The sequence below is a fragment of the Polyergus mexicanus genome, unplaced genomic scaffold (genome assembly GCF_030449975.1).
Source record: "Polyergus mexicanus isolate NDT 795.1 unplaced genomic scaffold, iyPolMexi1.0 SCAF_25, whole genome shotgun sequence".
Classification (NCBI taxonomy): Eukaryota; Metazoa; Arthropoda; class Insecta; order Hymenoptera; family Formicidae; genus Polyergus; species Polyergus mexicanus.
Genome location: NW_027223345.1, coordinates 143,719 through 162,193, shown reverse-complemented (window position 1 = coordinate 162,193; position 18,475 = coordinate 143,719). Strand labels below are relative to the sequence as shown.

The 18,475-nt window shown below is 36.9% G+C and overlaps 1 long non-coding RNA gene across 1 annotated transcript in view; it reads left to right on the top strand.

The window, feature by feature from the left end:
* LOC138943205 (uncharacterized) overlaps window positions 1-13,052 on the top strand; it is a 178,944-nt gene extending 165,892 nt beyond the window's left edge. Inside the window, exon 5 of the long non-coding RNA XR_011448426.1 lies at window positions 12,758-13,052. This is a non-coding gene — a long non-coding RNA (uncharacterized lncRNA). The remainder of the gene's footprint in view (window positions 1-12,757) is intronic.
* The last annotated feature ends 5,423 nt before the right edge of the window (window positions 13,053-18,475 follow it).

Genomic DNA, 18,475 nt, shown 5'->3' with positions numbered 1-18,475 from the left:
TTATCGCCGACGTAGAAGCCACCATGGACGTCGGTTACGACGATCGCAGAGGAACACACGCATAGATGGCGAGCGGAAAGATGCCGCTTGCGGAGAATCCGCCGGATTTTCATCTTCTTAACACTCTCTCACCACCCTTCCTCCCGCCGCCCCCTCCCCCACCCCCTACCCCGCGCATCCCATTCTCGCATCCGTGTCCGTCCATTTCCGTATATATGGACATACTTCTTCCCTCACATCCGTTTCCCCCGTCGGAACCGAGCCGCATTCTTCTTCCTCCTCGATCTCCTCATTCGTCTCGTTTCTTCTCCCGAAATAAAGATCGATGATGACGACGCAATTGCACGACGGCGACAATAATAACCACGATGACATTTTAACGACGAGAACGACAACGATGATGATGAAGACGCGAACCGCGGACGAACAGTATGTCCGTGACGAACGAGAGCCGCACAAGCAGAGCTTTTTTATCGGGCGATGGGTAGACGAACCCCGAAGAGTGAAACGAAACTCGTAGCGGCCGTGCTTTTTTACGGCGCATGCGGCTATTCCGCGGAAAAGCCGGTGGTGGTGGTGGTGGGGTTGAAAGAGAATCGAACTCACCGCCCGATTCACCCTTCTTCCCTCTCGCGCACATTGTACGTTCGGCGTTTGTTTATCCGGAGAAAGTGAACGAGATACGATCGATTCATCGGCCGTGAGATACGCATCGAAAAAAAGAATATTGAGGCGCAAGATAACTAGATAACTTATCGATATAATACAAAAGAAGACAAAACTAAAGAATGTTATAAAATTTTTCCTCAAAACATTTAACAAAAATTTAATTATTTTATATATACAAATTATATATTATGTATGAATAGATTTTTTTTTTTTCCGAAGAATGATACTAATAATAATAATATTTTTATAGCACATTTTGATGCTGTTTGAATAATCACTATTTATAAAGTTTATATTTTTAAGATTTTAATATATTTTTTATTTTCTCTCTCTCTCTCTCTCTCTCTCTCTCTCTCTCTCTCTCTTCCTCTCTATTCATTAAATTCTTATTTAATCATAAAACTACTTGAAACTTACATTATTTTATATTTTTAGTCCCTTAATTCCATACTTATATGTGCATCTAGGCAAAAGGCATTCTTTTATCATCAGGTTTCCAATCCTCTTTGCTTGCTTTTACACATATACATACTCGTCGGCTGATCATAACGGTGGAGGTTTATCCGTGCAAATGTGGCAACACGAAACGTTCATACATTTCGGTTACATTACCGTAGACATCATCGGATGTGTTGACGGGAAATACGAGCATAACTCAGCCGATGCTACCTGCCAGGATTTCGCGAAAATCCCCTTTCGCTCTCCTCTCTCTCTCTCTCTCCCTCCCTCCCTCCCCCCCCCCCCCCTCTCTCTCTCTCTCTCTCTCTCTATCTATCTATCTATCTATCTATCTAACTCTCTACCGTCTCGTACAGCTCCAGGACTATCGTCTCATCCTCTCGCTACGCACCTCTCTAACGTTACACTGAGTGATGACGTCATTTCCTACCGAGTATTATACATCTCGCAACATATTTCCGGCGGCCGATTAAGATTCGCTCGACATTCGGCGGCAAAATGAGATTTTCCGAGAATCCGACAAGCGCATTGCGGGCGAACAGTAAAAACTGTTAAACTTGGTAGCTTAAGAATATGAGCAAGCGATATGATATCAATGTCTTGGGAGACGAAATATGAATCAAAGCAGTGGTATCAACGCAGAGTACTAAATCAAATAATCTAATTCTTACAGAGATATCGCTATGATTATTTATTAATTACGTTACGATTAAAGTACAATTTTTCTGAGACAAATGCACCTGAACAAATTATTTCCAACGATACGTCTTGATCCGTGAGACTAAACATTTTTCGCGTATCGAAGGCACAATGTGGGCAACAAGTTCGGTCTATAGATCGTTTAAACTTTTGTCGCTGGATTCTCCCCTTCTCTCTTTTTCTTTCTCTCTCCCTCCCTCCCTCTTTCTTCCTCTTGGCCGCCGTAGGAAACTTATCAGCGTGTAATTAACGGCGAAGCAAAGTCGTGTCGTTGCCGAGCAAAAAGCTACTCGCGCGGATACAATCTCGTAAATTTCCGGACTGGCGCGACACTGCCCCCCTGTCTATTGGCAAGCAAGAAAACCCGTTGTTCGGTGTTTTGCACACGGTGCGCGGACGCGACGTGTTCGCCGGAATCAATTGTTGTTTCGGGGTTTGTTTGCGGCCGAACTACGCGCCGCGGCCACGCAATGAGACAAGCCGGAAATATTACCGTTGCACCGCGAGAAATTATGCGATCAACGTGGCTGTAACGCAGCGTCGAGCACAGTTCAGCCCGGATGGCAGCGAGTTTTACTCGATGACCCCCTAGCGATTGATATCGATCACTTAGAATGTAGCGGCCGCGATCACTACGCGCGATTACTAACTTAATTTGCGCTGTGAAAATGCTGAAAGTCCGTTCGTGCATTAACGGTAAATTAATGATGTACAATCTATGTTACGTCCGATAAAGAATGTACGTACTATTACATTTTCTCATACAGTACGTTACGCAAGAAAGCAAGTTGATTAATTTAATATTCATTTAATACAAAAGTTATTGCTGTTATATGATTTAATATATGTTATATTAAATGTTATAATAGTTATTATAAATTTAATGTATATTATAAAATAAAAAAAATATTTTGTTATTAATTTCATTACATCTCGGTTTTTTTAAATTACTTGTTCGTATCTATATTTAATTTAAATATTAAAATAATGTAAGAAAAATATAATAATAACTTAACGTATGCTTGAAATATGACTTGATCTAATTATATAAAAATGTCTAACTAAGATGCTTTCTTATATAGAAATCCCACGTATCCCAGAGTATATTCTAAGCAATACAGCCTCTGGACCGTAAGATCCGGATTTTAAAGTAGAATAACTTCTCTCTTTGAGAGGGGAATATATTTTAGAGAAGTTAAAGGTCGTGGGACAGATTCTTCTCCAGAAACCGGTTCGAAGTGGATCCGAAAAAATTTCATTTCACACAATCATCGATACTATTATACCTTCTGCATATGATCTATTGATTTAAATTTAAATATAAAATAGTTAAACATCTATATAAAATTTAAGATGAGAGATAAGAAGATCAATTTCAAAAATGGACTACGATATAAAATATTTCTATTTTAGGAGATAAGAAAATCAGCATCATAAAAAATATTCACGATTAATCGTTATCGCATCATAAATATAAAATTCATTTACTGCGTGAGATGGTAGAGTGCACTAAATTGTTGCATAACGGCCGAATGTACTCGTTAATCGTATTTTCATCCCTTCGCATCATCCTTGCTATCCAGTCAGCGCGACGGTAACGCGCGAGTTTCGGTAGAATCCAATTAATGCCGACATATATCCGCGTGTCTTTCACCGTTTTGAATTTTAAGCGAAATAATTTGCCAACTGACACGGCTTGTCAGCCTCTCGAAGCACCTATCATCTATCGTCTTTTTTCGAATAAAATCGCAGATCCAGAATGCGTGAAGCGGAATGAGTATCAAAAACTTTACGAAATTTTTACAAAATTGTACTTAGAATATATATATATATATATATATATATATATATATATATATATATATATATATATATCAATATCAGATAGTAAAACTTGTTACTCCTCGTAAAGTTATAGGGTGTTAATATTACCATATAAGAAGTTTTTACTCTATTTGAAATATGTTGAACCTACCAGATCCGATGAATGTTTTGAACTGACACAGCTATAAATTTTCATATTCGCATTATTATTCACGCATGAAATACTAATCTGCAAAAAATTTCTGACAAACATCATACGTCTAGCGCTAAAAGAGGTTGCTTCTAAATTTTGCTATGGATACACAAAGTACATATTCAATGTAAAGTGAAGGCTTACAGATAAAAGAATAGGAATTAAATAGTCATGTTTACGTTGTTAAACGTGCGGTGAGAACGGAAGGTTCGGAGTATATCGTACGAAAAGTGTTCGGTCAGGAATTCAGAAGATAAACTGGAATTTCTGGCTTGCAGATGTAAGCTTGTATTTAGCGCTCCGCGCTCCGTCGAGGAACAACGCGCGATAGTTTAATTCGAACTTCGTACGAAACCGTCGTATACGTCACAGCAATAACGCGGAAAACAACGGACCAATCTAAAACGATTGTCTAAAAGTTCGGTTAAACTCGCTATTAAACTTGCCTGGGAAATGTTAATTAATTCGAGACCGCCGCCGTTGCAGCTGCAATCGTTTCAAGGCCATGCGTCTATCGTTAGACGCGCTTATAAAAGAAAGCGTAGGACGTGTTAAAAAAAAAAAAAAAACTGTCTGTGGCCGAGGGTAAGACTGGAGACAGGCTTGAAAAAAAAAGGCGCATAAAAAATTATATAAAAAAAACAATGGCCATTATAGAACGCGAGATAATAATAAAGTAACTAATATTAACTTATATATCATATAAAAATACGTGCACAGACGTGGTACGAATAAAAATATTAACATCGCGGGAATAGAAATATTACATTATTTAGTTCTTCACTTTTCAATCTTCATCGTTATTAAATATGTAAGTTTCTTTAGTTTTCAGACAAGATGATGAAATCTATGTAATTGAACAAAATGATATTTTTTTTCTATTCTATGGTCATTCAAAAGCAAACATATATAGAGTGCATTGGAATCCGCCAGATTACAACAAATGAAAGAACTTGAACATTATTTCGTCAAATATAAATTTCTGTCTACAAGTAATTTAAGACGCGATTCGTTCCGCGCAAATAACTTCGATGGAACGGTGAGAACAATACCGTGATTCCTTACCTAATCCTGGAACAATCCCTTGGCCGAATGGCGTCGGCAATTCTGTAGGGGAAAGAGGATAAGAGGATGCACGATTCTCGAGAGCAAGAAGAGAGGCCCCTTTAACCGGTCGGATGTGGCGACGGGCAAAGGGAGAGAGGATGGTTGGGAGCAAGAGCGGGTGGAAGGTGGAAAAGCGGGAAGAGGCGAAGGAGGCGGAGGAGTGAGAGGAGAAGAGGAAGAGAGAGAGAGAGAGAGGGCGGTCACTTGGCGATTAAGAACACGTACTAACCCTGCCTGGTTTTCCACCCCTGCAGCCTGGGATCAATACAACTTAGTTTCCCGTCTCAACCCTCGCCATCACCCCCTCCCGCCTCTCTTCTCACCCTTCCTCCCTCCGCTTCGGGTAACCCCTTTGCGCCACTATCGCCGCCGCCGTCACCGCCTCCACCACCACCATCAGCGATGTTCTTACGTCGCGAAACAGCACGTCGGCGAAGCTGCGCTTCTTACGAAGCCGCGGTCCTGCAAAACCGACCTTTGAATCTGGCGGATGCAACGGGTGGTCCAAGATAAAGGGATTTAAATGTGGCAGGAAACGCCAGCAAGCGCGCCGAGAGCACGAGTCGTCTCGCCGCGACGCGACGTGCTCGCACAAAGTGATTTAAGAACGTTTCAACCTGTTTTATGCACCTACGTGCACCGCGCCGCCGACATGCAGCATCGTAATTAATAGTCCGGCCACTTTGCAAAAACGAGACACGTTGCGCTTATAAAAGAATAATCGACCACTTGTTACCATAATAAATAATTTAGTTGAAAGATTAAATCAAGGCAAAGTGTGTAGAAGTAAAAGATAAGATTTCTACACGATTTCGTTTCAAAATAAATTAAATAATATAATTATAATAGAGAATCACTCATCATAATTTATATATATATATATATATATATAAATTTTATATTTTACTTCTATTTTATCTTATCGTAATCTTTTTTAACTTAAGGATCTATGCGTGCAGCAGTTTTTAATAGTCGTGTGTGTTTTTCATTTTTTATATAGAGCTCTCTCTCTCATTACATTTTATAAATTAAAAATACATTCAGTTTTCATTATATAAGCGTAAAAGTTGAGTAACCTATCAGACGGCGAGAACTCGCGAGGTGCGAAATCAACCGGGAAACTATGAAGTAGCATGAGTAATGGAACGCTGCGTGCAATCACGTGGATGGGCAGCCGCTCAGGTGCCTCGGCCGGTTTATTTATTTATACGCGATCTACCCAGTATAGGACGCGCGGTGCGAGGAAGTGTGAGGTCCGTAGGTGTGGAAGTCTTCTTACGATCGATAGAGGTTAGTCGCGCCCAGTTCCGCGGATGAAAGCACCCACCCCCTTTTCTAGGCACTGCTAGACGGTGGTGGTAGTCAAGCCCCAGTCGTTTTCCCAAAGTAGAAAGTCGTCCGTCTCGATTCTTCGTCCACTTCTTCAATCCCCTCAAGCGCGCTTAAAACTCGACCGACTCGTTCGCTTACTTCGTTATGTCAGAGAAAGATGTCTTCAATCCTTCCATTTACATTTCTCATATATGTCGTCTATCTTTTCATCCTCTACTTACATTTTTTTTTTCCCTATTATTCCTTTTCTTTTACACGTCTTTTATTATCTTATATAAAGAGGTCTTTTCATTTTTAATTCTTAAATTGTTCTTATCTTCGCATGTCTCAAAATTATCACCTCTTTTTTTAATATTACATTTCCAACTAAAATTAGTTAATTAAATCATCAAAATTCATTGTCATACTTTTTTCCAGAAATAAATGCACTTTAAAGATGCAAGAGAGAGAGAGAGAGAGAGAGAGAGAGAGAGAGAGAGAGAGAGAGAGAGAGAGAGAGAGTACTGCGTGATACGTGCAACATAACAAAACTTATCCAGAATGAGTTTATACTACGCGAATGGAATAAAACGATATGTAGGTTCAAACCGACCAACGATGTTTCGAAAAGTTGCGCAGCGAACGTACGAAAGAGGATAACGAGTACTTCAAACTTTACATGTCCGATCCTAAACCGATGTACAAAATTTCTAACATACACTCATCCGTGATATTACCATACTTTACACCACGTATATTTTCTAAACATTAAAATGGCCAGCTAACATTGTAAATGTAACATTATAAATATATGAGCGTATCAATAATAAAAGTTATAATAATTATAAAAATAATATCATAAATAAATATCTATTGATCTCACACATTGATGCTCGTAAAATTAAAAAAAAAAAAAAAGAATGTTAAATCGATGATATCATTATTACATTTATTACATTATCGTCGCGAAATATGCGATAAAAAATCAATAATTTCAAGAATTAAACAAAGTATACTTGATCGTGATCGTAAAGGCCTCTAGAATTTTCTTACGTGATGATACATTATTTTATAAGACACGAGCTATTACTTTCTGCGATAGTTTGAGCTACCATGAGATCGCTGCTTCCTTACTTTAGGAGCCGACCGATCCCGATGTGTACACACACGGGCTTCAGTTATTGTCACCCGGGCATTTCGTCCAAGCTAGACGCTAAGTCGGCCATTTTAAGCGAGTCCCTCGATAGCTTTTCCTGGGGTACCTGGTGCCACCCCTCGGATGAGCTTCAGCCGGCAGCGTGGCAAGCCAACCCGGCAAAAGCGATTAATTACTTTGAGCAATTTGCTCACCAACTCCACTCAGCTCGTAGACCGACACTATTCTCATTTCTCTGTCCGGGCAGCTACCACCACCCTCCCCCGTCTACCCCCCGTCACTACGTACGTATCCGTACACCAACACGCGCGTGTGCATACACGCGCACAAAAACGCGCGCTCTGTTGCACCAATGCGCGGAACATTACACGCATACATCGCGAACACGGAGAAAACACACACACACATGCACAGACACGCGTCGTAGCGGCCACGTGTGTTACTGGTCATTCAACGAAGGTACAGAGTGACTTCCTGTAAAGCTACGTACATCCAACCGGACACATTCTCGTTCGAGTTGTCGAAGGGTAGAGCCGCCGTAGTCAACATCCACCGAACGCTATTTTCCGCCCGAGTACCGGCTGGCGCGTTTACCGGCGGATCGATCATACCGCTCGCTTTCCGCTCGTCTCCTCGCGATCGCAGGCTGTCGAGAAAAAGAAGGTCACGTGCTTTCTCACCGCAGCGTCACGCTGCTTGTCCGAGAGGGATATATTGTACATAGACAAGTATTGTACATTCTCGTATGGATGCAGGAGATCAACCTGCTTCTTTTTTGAAATCGTAAGAAATGTTAAAGATGACAAATAATAGAAAATAACAGAAAATTATGTAGGGAACACAGTCCCGATAAATAATTTTATAAAAATATATAATAAAGAAATATTTAATAAAATCGTAATTAGACTAGAGTTACAAAATACTTATTTCTTCGCGCGTAACGCGAAACTATAAAAGAAAAGTATAATATATATATTTGCCTATTGAAAATATCCCCATATCTGTTCTGTACAATATTTAAACGTGGAAGTGGTGTCCGAACTGGTGGAAACTTTTGCACGGACGATTGAGACGAAATTATTGGGAGGCGTTCGGCTACGCCGCCGTATTACGGAATATTACGAATTGCGCGCTCTGACGCGCCGATATAATTACGTTTTTATGCTAATGCGATTCTGCCACTCCATAATAAAGGATTACCGTGCCAGTGGTTATTAACCAAAATTTGGTGTAAGCTAACGTAGATAATGTGCTGGCGATAATCGGTGTACGCATGACAAGTTGCAATTTTTAAGATGCAATAAGAATCTACTGAAAGATGCAATTTAATATTATGCAATATTTTGCTCAAAAAACTTTATATTCTTTTGATTATATTTTGATTGTATTTTTCGCAAAGAACTATTGGCACATCGCTCGATAAAGAAATATTGTAATTTCTGAATAAACTTTCTAAATTTTTAAATACGCGTGTTGTGTATTAATACACAGATATATATATCGTGAATGAGCAAATGTACGATGCGAAAGACGAAAATTTTAGATCCACAGAAATATTAATATAATGAGATTAATTAATAGATTAGAGCTAATTCGTTCACGCGTGCATGTGAAAGCTAACCACAAGTTTACTCACATCTCTGACAATGAGATGTGCCAACAGTATCTCTTATCGGACGCTTCAAGATGAGAGCTTATAAACAATTAATACCACGATTCTCTATGTACTGTATTAAGTAGGACCTGTAATATCCGACTAATTATGCGCGAATAAACATCATGCGAGTTCTCGAGAAGAAAATCCTATTACTACAAAGTTGTTTAAAGCTGTCGCGTTGAAACATCGCCATCGCAATCGCAAAACGCAAAGAACGCTGATTGAAAGGAACTCACGAATGTTACTTTCTCGGTACCAGCGAGCATACCACATAGGGGAGCAGCCTCTTGTTTACGAATAAATGTCTTACTTCCCCTACTTTGCCGGTAGCTGCGGCCATCTTGTTACCCCGCCTTTCCTTTCGAATCCCCCTCGTATTCCCCCCGGAAACGTTAGACTGCCACCACCACCATCACTACCGCTACGTAACCCTCGTAGTCCCTCGTCTTACCCTCTCTGGAAAATGTGGCTCCCCATACCATTCGCCCCACCCTCTTCATCCACCATTCTGACTTACCCTCTCCAGCAAAAGGAAAGACGCCAAGAGAACTCGCAAAATTTCTTATCGCCGCAAATCAGAAGAAATATCCTAATTAGGGTCTCTGTTGTATGTGCATGTATTTGCGAGATATCATGTATATAATTCTCTCGCATTATATAAATTATGTATATACAATATATAGAATTTATGTAAAATTTATTTTTAAAGGCGAATCTCTCTCTCTCTCTCTCTCTCTCTATATATATATATATATATATATATATATATAATCGCATACAATTGTTCGTTTAAATAATGTTACAATGCTGCGATTTGTTAAACTTTCATATATATTATAAGATCAAATTCAAATCTTAATTTCTAGATTCTATTTATAAATGAAAATATCTCAAGTCAATGGAAACAATAAAATCTGAAACAAATTATTTAATAATCGGTCAACTTAAATACGGTATGCCACAGCGTTTCCCAACAGTAAAAAAAGCATTATGCTTAATTCACTTGATTATGAAATAACACAAATCTCTTATATGGAGATTACATGTTCTTGTGAAAATATATATTAATACACGCAAGTACATACTATCCAAACTAGTCTATTTTTCAAGTAATAATTATTGCAAATCTTTTTTTATTTCTCGGTAGTCGATGTAACGCGGCATAAAATTTCTGTTTAAATGATTAATAAAAATTAATTAATAAAGCACCTGCTACTATATTGTAATAATAAAAGTAAGATTCTTAATCTTTTTGTCTGTATTTTCTTACTTATTATCGTAAATTATTTATGACAATGCCAACTGCATTGTCTGAAAATTTTATTCGAATCGATTTCAAATTGATTCGCTACAATTACATTTGAAGTGTCTGATTTAATTATGGAGACTTTGGTAATGCTTGATTTTACACCAAAGAACCGTTGCGAATAGTTTCTCAGCTAACCCACGTCAAGCACATATTTGCATTTATTTGTGAGTGTAAGCATTTCGTTTACGCATGTAAGGGAAGAGAGAGAAACGCGGAGAAATAGTGGTAGCTGCAGGACACGGAGTCAGATTGGAAGGATTAAACGGGTCTTTAATCGGAGAGACCCGATCCTGTCAGAGAATGGAATGTCCTCATTTCCATCGGCCCTTTCGCTCCCGAAGATACGCGGTATTCCACCAATAAAGATAAGAATCTTCGATTATACGACAGATCTTCGCGCCCTTCTTTGTCGCGCTACTCTTTCTCCCTTTCTCTCTCGTTTCTCCCGATTTTCGTTTCCGTTTGACTTCATAGATATCTATGACTATGAGATTCTAGAAATCACTCTCTGCCGTGTATCTATATTATTGCTAATATCAATATGATTATTCAATTTGTTATTGCTAATATCAATTTCTAATTGCCACACTGAAATTTTTTTGCGCATAATTTATTTCATCGTTCCACATGTTTCTTTTCTATACTGATAATATTACAATTTTGGATTTAATTTTTTTAGAATATTTAATAATAAATATTAAAAAATTGCGTACACTATTATTCTAAAAATAATATCAAATATTCGCTAAAGAAAAATCGATTCCGAGCTTTCTCAAATAAAATATTTGAATATAATTAAAAAAATTGGAGCATTTTTTAAATGTAAAGAAAAAAATTCTGAAAGAAATCTATTATTTTGAGTGACATGGCACTTTGAAGATACAAATCGGAAACAAATTCCTTGTCCAATCGACGTATATAATCGATATCGAGCACCATCCGGCCTCGCTCCGGGCAATTGGCATCCGTACAGAAAATCGACTCGTGGAATGGGACGGTGCGGGATGCGACTCAGGCCGCGGAAGGACGAGTAAGGATGTGTAAGGACACGTTACTGCAGGTGAAGGAGAAGTAGGTAGAACGTGGTATTCTGGAGCCAACGACGATCAATACCCAACAGCCCGGCACGTACAAGTCTGTATAACTATACCAGTGTATTCGGTGTATACCGTAAGGGGGTAGTTGGTAGAAATAGGGGTGGAAACATCCCCAAGGAGCCGATAGTAGCCCATAGCGCTGCCAACCCACCCCATAGTTCTGGCCAATGGATGCCCACTGCGATCTCTAGGTCTGTGCTACGAATGAGAAGTCTTCTCTCTCTGTTCCTTCTGGCTCTCCTCTCACTATAAGTATATATATATATATATATATATATATATAAAATATGCATATATGTATGTGTATATATATGTACAATATATATGTACATATATGTATGTGTACATATCTATCATATTAGACAACTCGCAGAGTTTCTTGCCGTCTTTGTCTTTCTCTATTTCTTTCTTGCATCTCTAATATCTTTTAACATTTAAATCTATTTATTTCGTTTCTTTGATGAAACAAGAGCTCTTTTATAATGCACGAAGATGCGCTCTGTTTCTCGTTCCCAACGCATATATCTCGCGCTCCTTGCCAGCGAATCGACCATTGTTCCTTTGAGATGCGCACGTTTTGAATCTTATACACATTGAAAAGCAATACGAATAATTTCTAGCTCTCGGTAAAACAGTCATAAATAAACCGAGCTAACCTTTGAAGAAGCAAAATGTTGGACAATTTAAAATAGTATGTATGTTTTAAAAAAAAGATAGACAAAAGAGATTAAAAAGATAAGAAAGAGAGAGAGAGAGATCATATTACTATATTATTACTCTTCAAAAAAATAAACATCTCACATAATTTTTCTTCGAATTTTAATTCTGGAGCGAAAAATAAAGCTATAGAACAAAATAAAAAATTACGGAGAAAATGATGAAGAGGATAGACACGTCATTTGTGTGAGCTCAAGAGTATCCTTTCTAAATATAACTATCGGGGCTCACCCCCTTATGAATACAAGGTATCGCGCAACTTTTCTTCACATTGCGTGCGTGCGTGCGTGAGTGCATGTGTGAAGTCACGTAGGAAGATCTTCCGACCCCGACCTTCGACTTCCATCACCCGCGTCCCACCTTTGACTTTATTACTAGAGACCGCGAATGAATGGAAGGAGTATGATAAAGCGCGTTAAAAGAGGGTGGTAGTCCATGCTTCTGAGAGTGCGGAGGGGTGCGAGGTTGTCTAGTGTCGGGATGTGCTGCACAGTACGGGAGAAGGGTACGGAGATGGCCAGAGAAGGGTTTCATTCATGAATGTGTTTTATTGTTTCAGGCACAACGCGACTGGAGAACAGAGGAGGCCGGATAATAGCGGCGGGAGGAACCGGAAAGCATAAACCTACGCAAAAGTGGAGGCCACTTCAAGCGTTTTCTGTGGCGGTCGCGACCCTCCCGAAAATTATCCAGAACGACCTCGCAGCCGCCGCGACCTTACCGTTGAAGAAATGACTCGGAGGAAAATATTTTCGCGAATAAATTGCGGAGAATGGTCTTACAAGATTAAATTGCTGTGAGTTCTCTGCAAAAGTGAATAATCGTATACCTTTGGAGAGCTTTTATTAGTACAATGAAACCGATAATACATCATAATAAAGTGTAACTCAAGAATCGGAACAGGAATTTCATCGAAAAGCATAAGCTCAATGTCAAGAATATATAATTCACTTTACTCTTTAGAGAGAACATTTAACAACAAAAAACTTTATACAACATGTAAAAGTATATGAAGATATTAATATTAATGCAGATATGAAAAATACAGATATGAATATATTTCATATTTTCAAATATTCATTAAAATTTACGAAATCGTTAACCGTAAGAGGATTTTGAAAATACAAATTGCTACAAAATGGACAATATCCTCTTAGCAAGAAGTATCCGTCAACAGAAACTATGGAATTTCATCAAGAAAGAAAAAGTTTTAATTTCCAGCAACGGCATCTTTTTCAACGTAATACGACAAAAATACTTTTAATGCTTTAAGTATATTATTCGAGCATGGTCATGCAAGAGGAAAAATTTTTACCTGCGGAGAAATTTTTAACTTAATTTCCTTACCAACTTTTATTTCTCTTGCAGTTGGAAAACTTTAATGAGCGCAACGAGAATGTGCGCTAAAAGAAACTTTCATTATCTTAAAATAATCGCATATGCATACCGAGTAAAGAAAAGGATGACTTTACGGCTTCCTCTTATTTTGTAGATCTCAATTTCTAATCTCATCAGCAATTGCTTTTATTATTCATTTACTTATAAACATTATTTCAAATCATAGGAATGTTAAAAGTTCTGAAAATGCAAACTGTTTTTCCCATATTTTTTATTGAATAATTTCTTATAAAATCAGTAAAAACAACTATAACTGCGATTTTGTCTTCGACAAAAATGTTCAAAATTTATGAAGATTGTGATAAATAATGATAAGCGAAATAGTTACTTAAATCTAATTTTCTAATTCTCTTCTCGCGATAATAAAAATTAATAAAAATGGTTGCAATAAAAGCGATAAAAGCAAGTTAAAATTGCTCTATTTTCCAAGTATATACCATGTCATTGAACAAATTGTGGGCCTGCAACTTAAAGCCAATGCCACGCCCTTGGATAACAATCTTAAATTTCCGGTACTACCTATATGAATTTTTTAAACCCCTTGCTGCACTGTACCCCCCTTCTTTTCTCAACCCTTTGCGTCCAGGATTGACCAAAGCTCAAACCCTTTTAATGGACAGAACTTTTCCCGTTTCGAAATCTCGACTACGTACAGTCGCTGAAAAAAACATATGTCTACAAATCTGTCTAACGAAAAAACTTAATTCTTGTGTCAATGCGTTTGATTATTGCATGCAGGTTTTTAAAAATATACGCAGTTTGAAAATTAGCTTTTTATAGAATTTCACCGAGTTGTCATAATATATTTAATATACAAAATATATGATAAATTTAATATATGAAATGTCATATGATAAACGTATATAAATCTGATTCAAAATATATATATCATAAATTAATATCATCGCTTACGTAGCAACTCGAATTATTCACTTCAGTGCAAAATGGTTGAAGTCTCTCCCGTGCGACAATTTAATAGTTTACATATGCTCGTTTCTTTTAATTTAGATTAATCTAAAAGATATTTTATATTATTTAAATCCACGAAATTATCAAAGAATCCGATATATGTATATACATATATATATATTGTAAATTCTCGAATGTAAAGAATGTATAATCCATTTTCTTAAAGAACTTAATTAAATATTAATACTTAACTAATTCAATTTTTTTTCTTCGTTAATATCAAAAAGCGTGTATTCTATAATAGAACATAATAAGATATATAGGGAAAACGTACATTAGCACTCGTATAAAATTACGACCCCATTTATCTATATTCCAAAAACGAGCAGTTGAAAAATAACTTGAGAGGCACGAGCAACGCGTTAAGCAAAATATAAGCTAGACTCTGTGTTAATCGCGTATCTCAAAATTCTCTCCGAATTAACATGCATATATTCAAATTAACGCGAGCCGCGTAAGTGAGCGCGCGAAGGACTCGGGGAGCCTTAATCTGTTTTAGCGGAGGCGTCGGTAAAAAACCGACAGACGGCAGAAGGCAGAGGGTCAGAGGGTAGTCGCGCGTTTTTTTCCAAGACGGGTGGAAGAAACGACCCTGGGCTTCCCAATTAGCGTTCTTACTCCTGTTCGCGTCTCGACGCTGGGCTTCAGAACGGCGTCGGGATGCAAGAGAGCGAGATAAACCGCGCGATAAAACGGTACACGTTCCCGCATCACCCATACTCTCGGCTTGGCCGCATCTTTTTTTTTTTTTTTTTTTTTTTTTTTTTTTTTTTTTTTTTCTTTTCCTTTTTACTCATTCTAGCTTCACGCGCGCGCGCGCACTATCGCAAGGGAGTAAAGTAGAAACGGTGTTGAAATACGGCCAAGAAAAGTTCATATCCCACGTTGCATTCCGCAGACTTAGGTGACTCTCAGAGATTTAACGTGTAAATAATATGGTGCCGATACACGCGAGAAGTTTCTAAATATTTTATAAATCTACATGAGAGAGAGAGAGAGAGAGAGAGAGAAATATCGCAATAGAATAGAGAGAGAAATGTCGCGGTAGAAAAAAATCATCGTAAAAGAAATTTAATTAAAAACATATATAACTTATACATATTTCTCAGCAATTTATCACATTCAATTATTTTTTAAGCATTGAATATATCAGGTTTCTCTCTTTTCGTCCATAAATTTTTTGTACTATTAAACTATTTATTCTTGAAAGTTTTTTTTTTAAGAATATTAAAGTATCGATAATTTTTAATTATAAGCGATTGAAAATCTAGAAAAAATTTTACACAAAACAGATTTAAAAATATATAATACTTCATATTTTTAATCTTATTACATGTAAATGTAATGTTGAAAATTCTATTATCTAATTAAAATCTTTGAAAAGCCACATTAAAATAAAAATAAATACAAAAATTCTCTAATCAAAAATCTGTTCATCTACAATAAAGCAAAGTTTTTATATTACGAAAATTATTTAAGATACAATCATAATATTATTAATCGTGATAAGTTTAGTAAAAATACACTTTTAATACGGCTATTTAAATCGAGGAAATCTTACCAACACTATGCAAACGCGTAATTTGCATTTCCGCGAAAGGGCGAAAATTCAGGAAGACGAAGGGTTTTGAGAGTCATCGGATGCGGGTGGCCTGCTATTTTCAGGCCTTTACGAGAAATTCACGCCGTCGAGGTAACGTGAAGGAATTGTCCTCATTCTTAGTACAGCGCGCGAACGTAATAAGGTCAAAATATTTTCATCAGACTCTACCAGAGGCACTTCCTTTTTTTTCACTTTTTCTTTCACGCCGGCGACTGTTAAACGCACGCGACTGAGAAATACGCGACAGTCAGCGGCGCGGCTGCCGTGCGCTAATTATTTAATTATTTATTTACCGGCTCCATATCACCGGATTATTCTCGCGGCCGGCCAAGTTTCATTCTTCATCGCGGCCTATTAGCACGCACTCTGCCTATGCTCCATCTTCGCGGCTCCTACAGACGACTAATTGTTTACAAAGCGGCTCTCTACTACTCGGTGTTTACGTACTAATCAGCCCGTGTACATTTTAAACGAGTTTAATTTGGTTCTTTTGACTTTGGGGACTGCGCTGTTTACGTTATGCGATGAAATTATTGCTTTTGAGAATTTCTTCATCATTGCTAGTTTGCCTTTCTTAATTACGAATGCTATAAATTTTAAAATTATCTATAACTGTGTATAAATACTATATTTGTAATTAATATAGTAAAAAATTATTTTCGGAAAATAATTACGGAATATTCAGGTAAATATTGTAATTACATTTGTAAAACATATTTTTTTTTTTTTTAATGTATATAAAATTTCACTGACATATAGTTTTCATAAAAAACAAATGTAATGAAAATCAAATGTAATGAAAATTTTTTAAACGCAGAAAGATATTTCGATACGTATTGCTTGAATTTTATTTTAGTGTGCATGAATAAATGTAAGAGCTGCTCTCACAAGCTTCACAGATAATATATCCATGTATATTTTATTCTAAGATTGATAAAAGTCAAATTTTTTGAAACATTATAAATTTCGATGAGATAGAAATTCGTGTGTTGCAATTTTAGCCACATTTTTCCATTATATTTTCATTTTACATTATATTTTCAATTAGCCAGATGAGCAATAATACGTATGCGGCTTGCTCAAATATCTTATATAAAAAATAGCATGAGTAGTTGCATGATTTAATGAATTAAAATTAACCGCTAAAAAACACAATTATTATTAATCGGATATGCAGTATTTATGATTGATTACGTCATTATATCTCTTTATAATAATATGTCATCTCTAATAACTTAAATTACACACCATTTCTGATATTATAATGTACAACAAATATTTATTTATTTATATGTATATATAAATCATAAATCCGTTCTATATTATATTATTCATATTTGTGAAAATAGATGTCAATAGCATGTTATTGCCCCGTTGAGACTATGGTAAATGCCGATTAAAATATTACATTTATAACTTAATTTACACTTCAAAGCTAAACTATCGTATTTCCGAAAAAATTTAAGTTTGAAATTTTAATTTTATCGTATTATACGCGAGATTTATCAATTATTTAATATATAATATGTTGTATTTAATTTCATAGTCCGAAAAAAAATTAATATATATATATAGCTTTTTAAACTTTTTTTCCATGTATTCTTAAAAAAATTATAAAATTAAATAGTATGTATTTATTGCATAATACATTTCTGTGTTTTTTTTTTTCTAACCACATTTTAAAGAAACACATATACGATAGTATGGCTGTATACGTGAAAGATATATAAATAAAAAATTATAAAGTTCGTACACACAAATATGCAGAAGAATCTTGTTACATATTATACGAGCGACGAAAAATGTATCGATATATTTTTAAGTGGACAAATAAACAAATTTTGGCACAGGCGACGGAGAAAGAAAAAGAGAGAGAATAAATAATAAAATTTATCCCACAATACAAAATTCGCATCCTATTCTTTTGCTTCCTGTCTCATTTCGTTTATATTTAATAATCACAACTGGTCCAGCAGCTGAAACAACATCTGCTGGACCGGTTGGTCATCTCGATGTCCGGTCTCAAAATGTATCCTCGATATTCTTTTCTCGCGCAACGCGAACCGGTCGCTGCTTCTGGTCCATCAAGATGCTTTAAGCATCATGCTGTACGCGGACTAGTTTGTCGGTTGCGGAACTGAACGCGTTTGGCTAGCCTTTAATTCCGGTAATGGGCAAGGACTGGTTTCGAAAAATCGCATCTTCGCGAGGGATTCATTCCTCGTTGATTTTTTGCAGCAACCCATAGTAACGAAATCAGTAGGTATCGCGACGTCGAGTAAGACAGAATTCGATTCGCAGTGATGA